The sequence below is a fragment of the Podarcis bocagei genome (genome assembly GCF_964188305.1).
Source record: "Podarcis bocagei genome assembly, chromosome: 13".
NCBI classification, from domain to species: domain Eukaryota; kingdom Metazoa; phylum Chordata; class Lepidosauria; order Squamata; family Lacertidae; genus Podarcis; species Podarcis bocagei.
The window spans coordinates 47,965,417-47,983,395 of NC_138138.1; the positions used below are offsets into that span (position 1 = coordinate 47,965,417).

At 43.9% G+C, this 17,979-nt stretch overlaps 1 gene segment (V, D, J or C); it reads left to right on the top strand.

Annotated features, from left to right (window-relative positions):
• LOC308572124 (T cell receptor alpha chain MC.7.G5-like) overlaps positions 1 to 17,979 on the top strand; it is a 123,966-nt gene that overhangs the window by 25,795 nt on the left and 80,192 nt on the right.

Genomic DNA, 17,979 nt, shown 5'->3' on the forward strand with positions numbered 1-17,979 from the left:
CAGTGCTGTGTACTACTGTGCTTTGGAGCCCACAGTGAAGCAAAAGCTCACTGTCACATGCACAAAACTGTGAGAGGAAGTGATGGGACCAATGTGAAACAGAGTGAACGAATTCTTCATGGCATTTTCAAATGTCTCCTTTACAGGAGTCTCTCAGCTCAGTCTTCCAGTCAGACTCCAAGCCAAACAGAAACCCAAGGGAGTCAGGATGCAACCTAATCTTGCAATTCCATTACGTTCCTAACTTGGAAGTCAAACAGAATCCATTCCAGAAGTCCGTTCGACTTCCAAAATGTTCGGAAACCAAAGCGTGGCTTCTGATTGGCTGCAGGAAGCCCTATGGGCGTTTGGGTTCCAAAGAACGTTCGCAAACCGGAACACTCACTTCCAAATTTGCGGCATTCAGGAGCCAAAATGTTCGACTTGCAAGACATTTGGGATCCAAGGTAGGACTGTACCAGCATCTCAGGTCCATACCTTTTCTGGTACTGTGAATATTTTGAGAGAGAGAGACCCAGCTGATCTTGTGGATTTATGACAATCCTGCTCAGAGGAATCAGTTTCTGCAGTGACTGTTTTCTGTTTCTTTGGCTCTTAAAAACAAGACAGTTCCTCTGATGTCAGAAGGCATCTCTCTCTAGGATGGAGGTGTTTATTTCTGGGCTCTGAGTCTCGCAGTGAGGCTCTGCATTCAGACAGAAAGTGATGCCAGGGTGCTGAGCTCAGCAGCGGGGGGGGGGGGTGTGGGGAGAAATTCTCAAGCCAATTCTTCTCCCTTGCAGAACACCAAATGAATATTTTTTTCCTAGGGTGATTTAAATACACCCCCAACACCTTTACCGTGATTCAAATACATACACAAAACATGTGCCAGCATGTATTGATGGCGTATCATACTGGTGCAGTGATTAGAATGCTGAACTAGGACCTGCGTTCGAATCCCCGCTCTGCCATGAAGCCCAGCAGCCTGTCAGCCTAACCTACCTCCCAGAGATGTTGCATGGATAAAAATGGGGAGGGAGGGTTATCATATGTGGTGGTCGTGTAAAGTATTAAAAACATTCTGGGAAATGATTTACAGTCATACCTCGGGTTACAGCCACTTCAGGTTGTGTTTTTTTGTGTTATGGACCACCAAAACCCAGAAGTACCGGAACAGGTTACTTCCAGGTTTTGGCGGTTGCACATGTGCAGAAGCACCAAACCACAACCCGTGCTAAGGAGTGATCTACCTGTGTTGATTTATTAAGCTGATCTTCTGATTTGTGATGTCTTTTGTATTTGATGTGTGTGCAGTTTTGTTTCTTATCTTATGCTGATCACCACAGACTTTGCTCCTTAATCTTGGTGGTATATAAATAGTTGCAAATAATTAATCCTATACTGCATATAGGCAGAGGGCCTTCTCGATAGTGGCACCTGCTCTGTGGAATGCCCTCCCATCAGATGTCAAGGAAATAAACAACTATCCGACTTTTATAAGACAACTGAAGATAGCTCTCTATATGAAAGTTTGCAATGTTTGATCTTTTATTACTATTATTATTCTGTCCATTATTATTATTATTATTATTATTATTATTATTATTATTATTCCCAGAGTGGTTGGGGAAACCCAACCCGATAGGTGGGGTATTATTATTATTATTATTATTATTATTATTATTATTATTATGACTGCATATAACACCAATGTCTCACAACAAATGTAACAGATCTGTAGAAAACACAACCTGAAGAAAGCGACAATGCATATGCTTTTGTAAATGAGGAAAATCTTTAATAAAAATATTATTATTATTATTAAAAAATAATCTTAAAACATACATTTACTCTAGCAATAAAAACTTCTACTAAAAGATCAGCAGCCTTGTCTCTGTTAATTCTTCCAGAGGAGCCTTACTAGGCCCCTCTGCTACTTGGACCAAAGACCAAAAATTTACTCATGCGGCACTTCTGTGTATTTTAATAAAATATGTTTGTTTCTGGGCCTATTGACTGTATTAATGGCATCCTGTCCTCTGGAAGAAGACAGCCAGTGCTACAATCAAGCTTCCCCAAGGAATGTAATAATTCCCTCCCTGTTGCTCATATTCTGGAAATGCTGCTTCTCTGAACACAGTAAAGTGAAGTTGAGATGCAGACGCAAACAAGTGTTGTGAACGACCCCAGAGCGTTTATTCTACTGTTATATGGTTTTCAGACGCAAGGTGGAGACGTTGAGCCACTTCTGCACATATTGGGTCTTAAATAAGATGTTAGAAAGCCGATTTCCTGTACAACACACAGACATTCTAGCCGCGAACCACATCCCTTGGTCAACCAATCCCTGTACTTTAAAGAAAGCGGGGGGGGGGGATTTAGCAAGAGAAAAGGAGCTGGTAGTGTTTCTGCAAACCATCTTATACATCAGATTGTGCAGTGCTGATCCCAGAGGCTTGTCAGAATCACATTCCTTTGGATTCTTTTCAAAATCCATCTTGGCTCCATGCTTCTTCCTTCATCCAAGAAAATGACTCTTCATTGTAACTTGGCTTTGTTAATCACGTTAGTCTTGAGTAAGTGATGCTTTCATGGACAATTCCATTCCTCAAGAGCTCCTGATTTATTATCTTCTGGTGCTGTTTCTACACTTGTGCAGACTGAAGTGGTATAGTCCTCTGTGGGCAATAAAATGGACTTTACCACTTCAGGTTCCTCATGAGGGATGACATTTTTGAGTAAGAAACTTCTAGCATAGGGGGGACAAATGAGTGGTTCTTACTGAGCCCTTTGCTCAGTAGATTTCTACTGAAAGGGAGATTTTATTTGCCCACGTCTATTTTTGTTGCATGTGCTTTCTATTGATGATAGCTGCTTTGCTTTGCTAAATTCATTTGTTTATTTGAAAAAAATAGAAATGTTCTTGTTTTAATTCTTGAAAAACTGGTTGGCTGAACAGCTGTTATTTAAATACACACAGTAAACAGACAGGCAGTCAATGCAGCTAAACAGTAGCCTTACGTGAGCCAGCATTGTGATATTCAGTATTTTTCTCAATCCTCCCACTAAAAACTCCTGGGATCTCTCGGACCTTCCTGTGGTTGGAGACTGGAGACTGGGGAGAGAAACACAGAGACCCATGTTTTGTTTATGCCTGCCATTTCCTGTCATTTCAATGTGAATGAAACACCAACCTCATTTTTCGTTGCTCTCTCTTTCGTAGGTTCCCTTGGAAAAGCTGCAGAGATCAAGCAGGCAAGCTCAGCTATAGCGTTTGATGGGGCAGCATACAACCTCATTTGCAACCTCTCGTCTGTTAGCACAGAAATCATCCAGCTCTACCAGCAGTTCCCAGGACAAGGACCTCGGTATTTAGCGGGTGCATATCCAGGGGAAACTGAGGAGACTGCTAATCCCAAGGGCAAATTGCATTTTGCCAAAGACAAGACGTCCTCAACGTTCAGCTTTTCTCGTGTCACTCTGGCAGATGCGGCAGTGTACTTCTGTGCTCTGAGTGACACAGTGTGTTCAGGAGGGACTGTCGCCATGCATTAACCTCCCTCAGAGGCTCAACGGAGGAGGAGCTAAAACAGACTGTGATGGGGGAGGCAAGCTGAACGTTATGAAGTCTTGCCCCAGTTCTGAATGTCTGCCAAATGGGTTTGTGGCTGGAATTAAGACGGTAAGAATGAATTTGGAAGTCTCCTGGTTCAAATCTGGCTTCAACCACAGACACACTATGAACAGGGCCAATGCAAGACATTCTTCTGCCTGAGAAAGGCATCAGAAGGTGGCTTACCTCACAACAACCCTGTGAGGTAGGATCAGCTGAGAGTGAGTGACTGGCCCAACACCACCCACTGAGCTTCATGGCCGAGTGGGGATTCAAACCCTGGTTTTATGGGAAGGCTTCAGATGTGACGCCACCATTTCAGATTCACCATGGTGTAAAAAGTGGTGGGAGGAGGCAGATTTTATCACAATGTAATGCAAAACAAGCACACATAATAGAAATGATCTTCAGAGAAATAATAACTGCATGAGAAATATGCCAATTTATATTAAATTCGTTGGCAGTGCACAATACTGATTAGAGAACCACATTGCAAAATTCAGAGAAGTGCAAATTTCAAAAGATGCATATGTTTTGGTTTGTATATTGTTTCAGGAAGCGCAGATGAGGTGGATTCCATTTCAAATGTGCAGCAACTAGAATGTCTCCTCCATCACTCTCCTCTTTCCACACACCCATGCCTACCAAGGACCAATCTGACTAAACAGGTCTCTGGTCCACAAAAAATGATGCCACAAAATATTGGTTAGTATTTAAGGTGTGTCAAAATGTTTTCTTGGATTCAATGCAACTGTCTAACTGCATTGGAGATTTTTTTTTTATGAAGCCATTCTTCATTATGAAGAGATGCATGTAGAGTACTTTTTCTACAAATGGTGGTGTCATCTGCTCCAGTTCATTCCAGTAGAAATCTGATAAAATCCCTGGTTTATGTGACACTGGAAAAAAAAAAAAAGGAGAGACATCACCTTGCCAACAAAGGTCTGTATAGTAAAAGTAAGGTTTTCCCAGTAGTGATGTATGGAAGTGAAAGCTGGACCATAAAGAAGGCTGATCGCCGAAGATGCTTTTGAATTATGGTGCTGGAGAAGACTCTTGAGAGTCCCGTGGACTGGAAGAAGATCAAACCTATCCATTCTGAAGGAAATCAGCCCTGAGTGCTCACTGGAAGGACAGATCCTGAAGCTGAGGCTCCAATACTTTGGCCACCTCATGAGAAGAGAAGACTCCCTGGAAAAGACCCTGATGTTGGGAAAGATGGAGGGCCCAAGGAGAAGGGGACGACAGAGGACGAAATGGTTGGATAGTGTCAGTGGCGTAGCGTGGGGGGTGCCAGGGGTGCCGGCCGCACCGGGCGCAACATCTGGGGGGGGCGCGAGTCCAGACGGAAGGGACAAGTTCCTTCCTCCGCCAGGCTCCCCGCCGCCACCGCCAGCCTTGCGCCCTAGCGCGCACGCGCCCCCCGCTGCTGCTGCTGCGGCTGCGCTCCACTCACTGCTCGCAGGAGGAGCAGCTGCTGGAGCAGCGCCGACGCCGCCACCGACGCCTGGCCGGGCACGGGCAGCCTCCGCACCCCACCGCCGCCGCCATCCCCTCGGCCCAGCCACAGGCGGCGGCTGCTTCTGCCGACTGGGAGGAGAGCTCCGAGGGGCCTCGCCGTGCCCTGCGCTCCCCAAAACCCTCCGAGAGGAAGCCAGCGGGCGGGCGAGGGTCTCGCGGCAGAAGGGGGCGCCGCTGGCTCCGGCTCTCAGCGCAAGTCTCAGCCGCGGGGGGGGGGGGGCAAGGACGGAGCACGGCTGGAAGCCCCCGGACCCGGCCGGGAGGAGGAGAGGCGCTCGCCAAGCCCGGATCTGGAGCTCCACCTACAGCCCAAGGAGAGGAGGGGGAGGGGAGGCACCCGAGGGGAGTGGGCTTCGGCTGCCTCGGCCCGTGGGGGCTCCGCAAATAATAAATTTAATAAATTCCTGCTGAACCTGGGGGGGGTCCTTGGCTCCTTCGCTCGCCCCCAGCCCCAGTGGCGTAGCGTGGGGGGTGCAGGGGGCCCGGGCGCAACATCTGGGGGGGCGCACTCGCACTCGAGTGCTAAAATCCACGGGTTAGGGGGCGCAAATTACTTGCCTTGCCCCGGGTGCTGACAACCCACGCTACGCCACTGGATAGTGTTGTCGAAGCTACCAGCATGAGTTTGACCAAACTGCAGGAGGCAGTGGAAGACAGGAGTGCCTGGCGTGCTCTGGTCCATGGAGTCACGAAGAGTCAGACACGACTAAACGATTAAACAACAACAACAACATGTGACACTGAATGTGCTCCCTTCTCTTTCCTTGAAGTTTCTTGATTTAAAGCATTGATGCCTCAGTCATACATACACACACACACAAATTTTCTGCTTTACCATTTAGAATACTCATTCATACAAGCTTAAAATATCAATGACTTCCCTTCTTCTCTTTCCATGGTTCATTTTACATAGCATAAATCCCTGCATATTTTATATGAACTAAACCATTCAGTACTCCCTTATTACTTGCATCAAAACTTATTTACACGGTTGAATTTATCTTAATGCTGCCAACGTTTTCAAGTGTACACAACTTCCCCCCATATATTCAATAAACATTTCCCAGTCTTCTTTAAAGAAATGCTCTTCTTGTTCTCTTATTCTATATGTTAGATCCGCAAGCTGCACGTATTCCATCAGTTGGGACCTCGCTCGTTTTCCATTTTGGGATATGCCTCAGTCTTTAGCCAAAGAGAGAGAGAGAGAGAAAGGCTTCTAGGGTGGCTAACACAAAATAGTAAGGCACAGCAAACAAGGGAAAATGGAAAGGGAGGGAAGAGGGATAAAGAAAGCTCAGGAACCTGTCCTTATTGTTCTTGTAACACAGATTGTAGGAGATGTTGGGATGGTTCTCCATTGATCTGAAGGCTCTTGGCTCCCTAACCTAAGATCTGTGTAAAATGTCTATGACCCTGAGTGATGAGGAAAAGGCTTCCAGCACATGCTCTGTGGGACCATCATCCTTAAGGCCACCACTTAGTCTTCTTCAGGACAGATTGCTGCTGTTGAGAATAGGGTGGGGAGGTCAACTTTCCTGATCCCTGTGAAAAGCTACATCCTGGACATAGTGAGACAGACCACTCTCCCAAAGATCATTCAGAAGTTGGGTTCACCTCCTTTGTGGTGGCTCTGCATCTGTTGAATGGCTTCTTCTCACTGAGCCACAACTCATCCTAATTACATATTTTTGTAGATGCCAGCTGAGGACTCACCCTTTCTGTCAGGCTTCTAAAATCTAATCCGTTTATGTCCTTTTTAATGATGCTGCCAAAGGATGAGAATTATATTAATTAACATTTTGTTTATTGTACATACATTTCATACTGTCTTATTTTTGTCAACGTCCCTGTGAACATATTTGGCAAAGGGTAGTCTTGTTATATAAATGAACCTATCAATGACCTTCCTGTAAGTTATTACGACAGATGTAACTATCACTTCATAGATGCGCCCACAAGGGGGTGCTGCTGTTACTGCAGAGTCTCATTCGCTGCCTCATTCAGCTCAGGGAAGGTCCACAAAATGTGTCATAGCAAGCAAAAAAGAAACAAAAACCCCCCACCAAACCTCTTTGGTTTCAGCCCCACCTTTGAAGTTGAATCATATCACCTGCAGGGCTTGCACACAAGTCAATTCCTTAGAAGAGGAAACCACAAGTGAGACAAAAGACGCCAACCTCTTGTATGGCAACTTTTAGTCCTCTGTGCTGCAGAACATTGTAAGCTACGGGAATAGTTGCCTTATGACTTAGGATAGATCTGAAGCCAGACCAGCAATCTCACAAATTCAACCTAGAAGAGGACGAATTCCTCACCATGATCTCCACACCAGCATGTCTTGTGTTCCTGGCTGTAATTTTAAGTAAGTAGAGTTTTTAGCATCCCAATTTCTTTGGATTTGTGCTCATTTCTTTCAAACATCGTGGGAATGTAGACACCCGATTCAGCCCTTTGGGGTCCATCTAATTCAGGGCTGTATAATATTATCTCTGGAGGTTTCAGGAAGGGATCTCTCTCTGTGCAACCAGGAAGTGTCATTGTGGAATGAACCTGAGACCTTCTGCATGGATGCTGTACCACAAAACTACAATCCTTAAATCATTGCTTCTTCAGAATTTGCACCAATTGTTGGGGCTGTTTTCACCGATGGCTGCATTCACCCAAGGAATGGGGAATCTGTTGTCCTCCAGATGTTGTTGAACTACAACTTCAACCCTTGGTGGCCATCTTCCATGCTGCCCGGGTCTCATGGGGGTTGACTCCAGCAACATCCATGGGATCACCAGATTCCCCACAACTGATCTCTTCTCTGCTTGCCTTCCACCCCTTGTCTAAAATACCTCTGAGACTTCATATGAGTTCATCTTCTTGTCTAACTCAATGTACTTGGTCGGGCAGAGAGACTAACAGTACCTACGAATATCTAGCATCTTGACCGCTAAAACTCACCCAGTTCACCCCATTAATGTCTGCAACTTGAAACAAGCGTGCAGAAGACCACAGAAGATCAATGTATGTTAACATAGTTTCTTAACATTGATCATTTTACAGTCTTTGCAGTCTGTTTGAATGTAAACAATGTATGGATTTGCACTGAGGGCCACATTGAAGGCTCATACCAAACTCAATATGAGGCAGCTTGTTAGGTTTCTAAGATATGTTAGGCTTGTGGAGGGAGAAGGAGAAAAATGTAAAGGGAAGGGCAGAGAGACAATAAGGGTGCTCACACATCACTTTCAATGAGTGAACAGTCTTTGAACACAAAACAGTTGAACTGCACAAACCAAGAAGCGTACATTCTATCACACAAAGAGCTTGCAAACATTCAGAGACATCCTGGATCTGTGTTCAGTGTAAAGCAGAAAGAAGCTTTATATTGCCTTTTCCTGAAATGAAAAGGTTCAGAAATAAAGGTGCATAGGTTTGCAAGACCTTAATGAAGTGAAACTGAAGGGGAAATGTAGCACAACTCCTATCCCCAAATGCTTTTTAAAAGAAGATGCCAAGAAGTGGTCTGGGGTTGCCCACTGATTTATCAGCCAGTCCAGCTGCCCATCTCACATCTTACCTTTATCTTCTCTGTAGAGGAGAGTATTGAAGAATCAGTAAAGCAAACAGAAGGCACTGTGACCATCACCCAAGGAAAAAAAGTGACTCTGAACTGCACCTATGACTTGTCAGGCGTCATCTATCCATTCTGGTACATTCAAGATCCTGGCCAGCCTCCCAGGCTTTTCCTGAGGGATTTTGGAAAAGATGACTCTGATGAGGGAAATCTTCGAGGCTTCAGTGCTGCCCACAAAAAGACTCCGAAGACCTTCAACCTGGAGAAGGCTGCCAGCCAGCTGAACGACTCTGCTGTCTATTTCTGTGCCGTGACTGACACAGTGAGGCTGGCCAGTAGAGAAGCAGAACAAAAACATACAAAGGGGAAAAACACAGGAGCATTCAAAGGAAATCCAGGGATCCAAGCTGCAATTCTGAGCTCATATCCTTGGAAGACCTCTGTAGCACTGGAGAACTTGCATGAGATCTGATGGCAAAAGACATGCTTATATTTACATCCCCCCCCCCCAATTAGTTCTTAAAAACCAAGGGACCCAACATGGGCATTTGATGTTTTGCTCACTCTCTCTTGCTCTCTTTAAAGCTCAAGATCTGCACATGCTCAAAGTCTAATTGACAAAATGATTCAGAATTTAATGAAAAACATAGAATTAGGAATGTTGCAGGGTGTGTGTGTGTTTCAGAGCTGGATAACATGATAAAAGCTTAGCTGTCAACCCTTCTTTCTTTTTCCTCATGAAATAATTTTCATTATTTTATTTTTATTCAGACTTTTTATATACCACTTAACTATGATTATTTCTAGGTGGACAAGAAATATGATACAGAAAAAGTTCCAAAAAACTGGTTTCAGTTAAAACACTAGCTGGAATAAGTGAAATCTTCATTAGGCACCCGAAGTTCCACAGGGATGGGTCCTGTCTGACCTCAGCTGGAAGACAGTTCTTTAAAATTGGACCCATAATACTGAATACACAGCTCCTGGTGGATCTTTGTTGCGCATCTGAGCCAGGGACCACTGACAGTGGTCAACAACCTCAGTGATCAGACAGAGATCTACTGAAGAGGAATCTTGGTAAACATCATGGAATCTCAAAGCCAGCTAGGACCTCAGGACTGTCTGCTGTGGAGCACTGCTTCTCTGCTCCAGCCAAAATAGATCCCCCCAAATTGGTGCACGGTATTCTTCATGTGGTTTCAAATTAGGCTTATGAGACAGGATTTATGGCAGTCGCTAGTGCTGCTGTTTAAAACAGCTAGGCAGCTTCTAATTCCTTCTGCCAGAATCACCCAGAAATGTCGTTATCTGGAGGCAGGCAAGATGAAATTTAAGGCTTGAACCTTCATTGATCATGAACTCATCCCTATACCAGAGTTGTCAAATTTCATGTGTATGGACTTTCTAAATGACTTTTTGTGAATTTCATTGCAGGTAACCCTGCATGGGCTCAAGAGGTCATCCAGCCAGGATCGGCTACAGCACTTGACAGAAAACCATACAACCTCAGCTGCAGCCTCTCTTCTGCGTCAAGTGATATGATCCAGTGGTACCGGCAGTTCCCAGGAGAAGGACTTCGGTATATTGCTGGTGGATATCCAGGGAATCCTGGTGAAGGGGCTGATCCAAAGAGCACAGTGTATGTTGGACAGGACAAGAAATCCAACACACTTGTTCTCCATCAGGTGAAGCTGGCAGATGCTGCTATCTACTACTGTGCTCTGAGTGACACAGTGTGTCAGGGAGGGACTTTGCCTGTGCAAAAACTCTTCTCAGTGTCTGAGCAGAGGAGGAGCTAAGGCAGGCAGGAGGAGGCATGGGAGATAAGTCAACAGACAACACGCAAGAGATGCAAGTGCAGTGTGCAAGCGGGGTTTCTAGTGTGCATTAACGGTGAAATCAACACAGGTTAGATTTTACAGAAGCTACAAACTCATGAAGTTGCTTTGGTGTAACCTTCAGTGTGTTTACACTATGTGTACAGAACAGCTGAGCTGCACAACTCAACAACTGTGCTCATGTAATGTTCAGTGAGTGTAAAACAACAGCTGAACTGTGCAATTCGAGAAGTGTTCTTTTCCCCCATGCAAAACACTTTGTGATGTGTAGAGACAGCTTGTGCCAGTGTTGTAGAATGTAGAAACAAGCCTAATACTACCCTTTCCACAAAACAAAAGATTCGAACTTAAAAGTGCACATGCTTAGAAGGCTATAAGGAAGGAAAGGGGAAGAGGGAAAATTATAAGAGCTCCACAAAAAAAAGAAATATTCCTTCTCCCCATCTATCATAATATCTGGTGCCAGAGTTGGACAGTCAGTGAAACAGACAGAAGACACTGTGCTTATCACTGAAGGAAAAAGTATCATTCTCAATTGTCTCTCTCCCCTGCCCCCCCCCCCGGGCTACTTACATAGGATCTGATGGCCTAAGACATGGGTAGGCAAACTAAGGCCCGGGGGCCGGATCTGGCCCAATCACCTTCTCAATCCGGCCCGCGGACGGTCCAGGAATCAGCATATTTTTACATGAGTGAATGTGTGCTTTTATTTAAAATGCATCTCTGGGTTATTTGTGGGACATAGGAATTTGTTCCCCCCCCCAAAAAAAAAAAATAATAGGCCGGCCCCCCACAAGGTCTGAGGGACAGTGGACCGGCCCCCTGCTGAAAAAGTTTGCTGACCCCTGGCCTAAGACATGCATAGGTTGGGGGTTACATAGATTTACTTTTTTCACCTGAACAACAATAACAACAACAACTTATTACTTATACCCCACCCACCTGGCCAGGCCTCCCCAGCCACTCTGGGTGGCTTCCAGCAGGATATTAAAAACACAATAAAACATCAAACATTAAAAACTTCCCTAAACAGGGCTGCCTATATCCACAAGGGGGCACAGTTACCCACAGTTTGGCTCTCTGCCTCTCCTCACTTTTTGTTCAGCTCAGGGGATGCCCACAAAATAGGTCACAGCGGACTAAAATGTGGCTTCATTTTCACCTTTGAAGGGAAAGCAGAGTCAACTACACAAAAGAGGAAACCACCTGTGGTTAAGTCAGAAAGAGGAAGCCAGCCTCCTCCAAGGCAACTTTGAGAGAACACCAAGTCTTCATAATGTACTGACTGCATCGGCTTAGTGCTGAGGATCCATTTTAAGTGAAAGAATCTTTGCCTGAATTGGATCTGGATGTCAACAGATTCCTCACCATGATCTCCATGTCAGCATGTGTTATGCTCTTGGCTGCAATTTTAAGTGAGTAGCATTTTCTAAAATATCTTCTTTCATTGGACATTTGCTCATTTTCTAGAAATCATAGAAAGCTTCCTTATACCAATTCAGCCCATTGGAGTCCATCTAACCCGGGATGGTCGACACAGGCTGGCAATGGCTCTCCAAAACTGGCACCAAACTCATCCGTTCACCTGCTTAATGTTTGCATCTTGAAATATGCAGAAGATCGCATGGAACTGCCATGCGTTCCATAGTTTCTCAGCATTGATGCTTGTGCAAACTAGGCAGTCAGTTATTGAGCTGAAGTTCCCAAATGAAAGACATTAGAAATAATGTTGCACAGGTTTACAGGACTATAATGAAGTAAGGCTAAATACAGAAACTTATAAAAAACAAACAAATCCAAAAGACACCACAAAGCTGGTTTGGATGTGTTCATTGGTCCACCTGTCTATTTAACATCTCCTCTTGTGGTATTATCTTCTCTGCAGAAGGAAGTGTTGGGCAGACAGTGGAACAAACTGAAGGTCTTGTGATCATCCCACAAGGATCCAAACTCTCTCTCAAATGCTCCTTTCAGTCATCTTTCATGACTAACTACCCATTCTGGTACATTCAGCATGCTGGCCAAGCTCCCAAGCTATTCATGAGAGAGTTTTCAAAAGTATTCTCTGATGAGGGGCACCTTCGAGGCTTCAGTGCCAGCCATGAAAAGAACAAGAAGACCTTCAATCTGGAGAAAGCAGCCATCCAACTGAACGACTCTGCTGCCTATTTCTGTGCCGTGAGTGACACAGTGAGGTTGGCCAATAGAGAAGCAGAGCAAAAACTTGCAAAGAAGAAAGACAGAACAGAACACAGAACAGAGTATTCAGGGATCCAAGTTGCTCATTTAGCTTGGATGTAAGATCTGTCTGGCTAAAAGGGCAGTCATTCGAATTGATGATATCAGACATGCATAGGATCTGGTTAAGATGCCTAGGATTCCCCCCTCCCCCCCCCCAAATACTGAGGGGCTCAACTTGGCCATTCCTTATTTCCCTCAAGTCTCCCCTGTTCTCTTCAAAGCTGGAGATTTGCACATTCTCTAAGTCTAATGGACAAAAGCAGCCAGAATTCAACGAATGACACAGAATTACAGGTGTCAGAGAAGTGCAGTTTTTTTAGTATTTAAAGGGGATTTCCCCCCCTTTTTTCTTGAACAAAGTAATAATAATAAATAAATAGAAACTAAAAATGTGCACCCCACCCCTAAGACCATTCCATTGTAACTATCCAACCTGATGGTTTGACCCCTTTCCATTTTAATAAAGGGGCATTTCCCTTGCAGAATATGCAACAGAAACAGAATCATACTTCGAGATGCACATTTTAGTGATTTTTTTCAATGCAGTGAAGTTCTCCAAGCAAGTAATATGTACACACATTGATACAGGGGGGGGGGGGTAAAGTGTATATAAAAATGCATAGTGAAAAATAGGATTAAAAATACAATATATTAGGGTGAAGTGATGTATTTCTGAGAAGCTTTCTTTAAAAAAAAATAATAATCAGAAAGGGATGTGGAAATGTTGAGAACTGTATTTAGCCATGTAACAACAAGGATCGGAGGCAAATTGCAATGGTCAAATTCACCCAGCACCAGGCAGACATCTTCTGGGCAGATATCCAATACAACGGATGGAGCAGAACATCATAGAATTTTAGCTGTCAGCTCTCCTTGTTTACTAAAAATTAAATTGGAAAGGAAGGTTTGGAAACAACACGTGATCACAAGGCTGGAAGCGATGAAGACACCCTCTGTTCTGAAACAGCTGCAACTTGTTCAACCCCAATAAAGTTTTCCAAAATGCACGATATTCCAGTTTTCAGTTCATGCCTGGACCACAAGGGGGCACTGCCGCGACTCCCCAGATTCACTCACCCCCTCTCTCCCCTTTTCATCCACAAAACACATCACAGCTGACAAAGAAGAAAGCTGTGGTTCTAGTCTAAGCTTTGAGGGGGAGGGAATTCATATCACCTGCAGAAGTGGCAGACTAGTCATTTCTTGAGAGGAGGAAACCATTAGTGGTTAAGTCAGAGAGAGGAAGCCAGCCTCCTGGAAGGCAGATTTTAGCACTCTGTGCTGCAGAACATTAAGTCAATGTAACTTACTGATGGACTTGATTTACTGCTGAGGATAAATCATAAGCCAGGCCAGCTTCTATTAAATTGGATCACCATGATTGCCATGTCAACATGTATTATCTTCTTGGCTGTGACTTTAAGTAAGTATAGAGTTTTTTACTTTTGCTCATTTTCTAAATACCATATTAGCATGGCTATCTTGGCAGGCTAAAGCTCATTAGTTCAGTGCATAGCTGTCAACGTTTCCCTTTTTTAAAGGGAAATTCCCTTATTCCGAATAGGATTCCTCACAAGAAAAGGGAAAAGTTGACAGCTATGGTTCAGTGGGTTAACATTTGCACCTTGAAACAAGCATGCAGTGTTTATTGTGACACTTTTGCTCATGACACAGCCCATTGGTGGGTTGAATGTAACATGTGTGTGAGTCGGAAATGGTTTGGCTTTGTGTAAGGCAGGTTAGTATGTTCCTGTGTTATGTTACCTGTGCAGGTGGAGAAGGAAAAGAGGTAGAAGTGGGCAGGGAGACAACACATTACTTTCAATGAGTGTACAATTGCTGTGAAGCAATACCCGAGCTGTGCAGTTGTTCAGATGCAACATTGAACTATTGTACACAACAGGCGAGCTGTGCAAATCAACAAGTGTGGCACTCTTTCACACAAAACTCCTGCACATGTTTAGAGACAGCTTATACCTCCAAATTAGGAAACAAGTCAAGATGTAAAAAAAAAAAAAGTATTGTTTTTAATGAACCAAAACTAACACAATTATAATGAACCAAGAATGTAGAAGAAGATTTACAAAATTCCCAACCCTATTCCAGATAGCCCCAAGATGCCAAGCACCACAGAGCTGGTCTTGAGTTCTCCACGGATGTATCGGTTGGTCCTCCTGCCCATCTAACATAATCTCTTATGGCATAATCTTTTCTGCAGAAGAGAGTGTTGGACAGTCAGTGGACCAAACAGAAGGCACTGTGCGTGTCGCCCAAGGAGAGGTTATCTCGCTCAACTGTTCCTACAAAGGGACTGTCTATGCTCTATTCTGGTACATTCAGCATCCAGGCCAACCTCCCAAGCTTTTCCTGAGTAGCTATGACCCACGAGCTGATGGGGCTCTTCTTGGCTTCAAAGCCGAGCAGAAGACAGACAAGAAAGACGAGGGGACCTTCAACATGGAGAAGCCTGCCAGCCAGCTGAATGACTCTGCTGTCTATTTCTGTTCCGTGAGTGACACAGTGAAGTAGAACAATGGAGAAGCAGAGCAAAAACATTCAAAGGGGAAAGAGACATGAGAGAAAGGGAGCACGTATAGCGTATTCAGATATCCAAGCAGCAATCCTTGTGCACATTTACCTGAAAGACCTCTCTCTCTCTGTGTGTGCCATTTATTAAATAAACAAACAGTGTTTATTACATTTCTCACCGTCATTCTTCATATTTCTAACCTTTCCATTTCTTAAAAAGGCAAGTCGCTTCTACTTCCTCCTAGGATCACCCAGAAAAACCCTGAGCTAGGTCACATTACAGTTTTGACCTAGGAATCATTGGGGGTCATGATCTCTGTCCCTTTATCTATACGAGATCTTGTAAATCTGAAACTTCTCAATTGCAGATAACCCTGGATGGGCTCAAGAGGTCAATCAGCCAGGATCTACTAGAGCATTTGAAGGACAACCCCACACCCTGAGCTGCAGCCTCTCTTCTGAATCAAGTGATGTGATCCAGTGGTACCGGCAGTTCCCAGGAGAAGGGCTTCGGTATATTGCTGGTGCAATCCCAGGGCATCCTGGTGAAGGGGCTGATCCAAAGAGCACAGTGTACGTTGGACAGGACAAGAAATCCAGCACACTTGTTCTCCATCAGGTGAAGCTGGCAGATGCTGCTATCTACTACTGTGCTCTGAGTGACACAGTGTGTCAGGGAGGGACTATCCCTGTGCAAAAACTCTTCTCAGTGTCTGAGCAGAGGAGGAGCTAAGGCAGGCAGGAGGAGGCATGGGAGATAAGTCAACAGAGAACATGCAAAAGAAGCAGGCATAGCAATGGGGTTTAAAGTGTGTATTCTTTATGAGCTGGGAAATCAAATTCCATTGAAGCTCAAGGAGCTGAGGCCACCGCCATTCACTTAACTTTGAACCAATCTGAAATATGGAGATTTGATGCTGAACTTACTTGCAATGCTAGAATGACTGAATGTTGTTCGTTGGTGGAACAGGAATAACATTCCAGGTTCAATCCCTGGATTCCTTTCTTTCTTTCTTTTAATCTTATTTCTGAATTTTTCACAAAGAAAGAAAAACTTTACAAATCTTAACATAAACCATAAGTTACTTTATCAATTGACTTCCTATCCTCCCCTTCCATCGTTTCCATATTTACCCTTAAATGCTGCATATTATGCCTATACTGTTCAATACATTCAATTTAACCAATTTTTCTTAATAATTCATGCAATTGCTCATATTTCAAATGCTGCTCACATTTTCATCTGACTATAGTAGTTCTTTAAATAATCAATAAAAAGTTTCCAGTACTCAAGGATTTTTATTATTATTATTAGTCATTTTGGTCTCTAATTTTCACTGTTAATTTTGCTAGTTCCAGGTCTTCCATCATTTCCAAAAGCCAATCTTCCTTTGTTGGAGGTCACATTCTTTCCATATTTTTGCATACAATACTCGTGCTGCTTTCATTGTGTACATAAATAAGTTAAGCAGCTGTTTTGGAACATCATTATCTACAATTCCTGAAAGAAAAGCTTTGGGTTTCTTGGTAACCATCAACTTAAACATCTTTTCCATCTCATTATATATCATTTCCCAGTAGCCCTTAGCTTTTTTGCAAGTCCACCACATGTGAAGAAATGTTCCTTCTGTCATTTTGCATTTCCAACACACACTTGACTTAGTTTTATACGTTTTGGGAGTGGGGTACATATGTTTGAATCTTCCCCTAGCTATCCAGCAGCTTTTTTCTGAATGTTCCAACTTGTTTAAATTGTAATGAAGCTCTACTACCACTCGTGGGTTCTTTATTTTTTAGCGGGGAGAATAATACTTAAGCTATGTGTTCTGCTCACACACCAGGACTGTCCTTTATTATTTTAAGTCAGAGTTCTCCAACCTGGCATTTTCTTGGACTACAGCTCCCATCAGCTCCAGTCAGCAGATGTGGTGGTTCAGGCTGATGGGAATTGTAGTTTGAAACAGCAGGAGGGCACCAGGTTGGAGAAGCCTGGCTTAAAGCAACTAACCAGCCAATCAGCAATTGTCTGACTACAGTATTTTGATGAAACAATTAAGGCTCTGCATCTTATCTAGCCTGCAGTGTGCCTTTCCCCCCACCAGGTGGTGGCATCAGTCCAGTTGCAGGAATTTCCTACAGACTCTCATAGGTCTGGTTCTTCTTCTTTTACATCAGTTTTGGAACATATAAGAATCCCAGCCTGGATTAGATCTAAGGTTCTTCTAGCGGAAATGCTAAACACCTACAATCACAACTTGGCTGAATGGATGCTTACAGGAATCCCATGAGCGGGGTGTGAAGACAACAGCCCTCCAAAACTGTAACTAATCATAAGCCACTGGTTTTCTGTTGTTGGGATGATGATGATGATAACAACAACAACAACAAATTTATTTATTTATTTATTTATACATACATACATACATACTCCACCCATCTGGTGGGTTTCCCCAGCCACTCTGGGTGGCTTTCAACAGAACATTAAAAACAGAATAAAACATCAAAAAATTAAAAACTTCCCTAAACAGGGCTGCCTTCAGATGTCTTCTAAAAGCCAGATAGTTGTTTGTTCCCTTTACATGATGGGAGGGAATTCCACAGGGAGGGGACCACTACTGAGAAGGCCCTATGCCTGGTTCCCTGTAACCTCATTTCTTGCAGTGAGGGAACCACCAGAAGGCCCTCAGAGC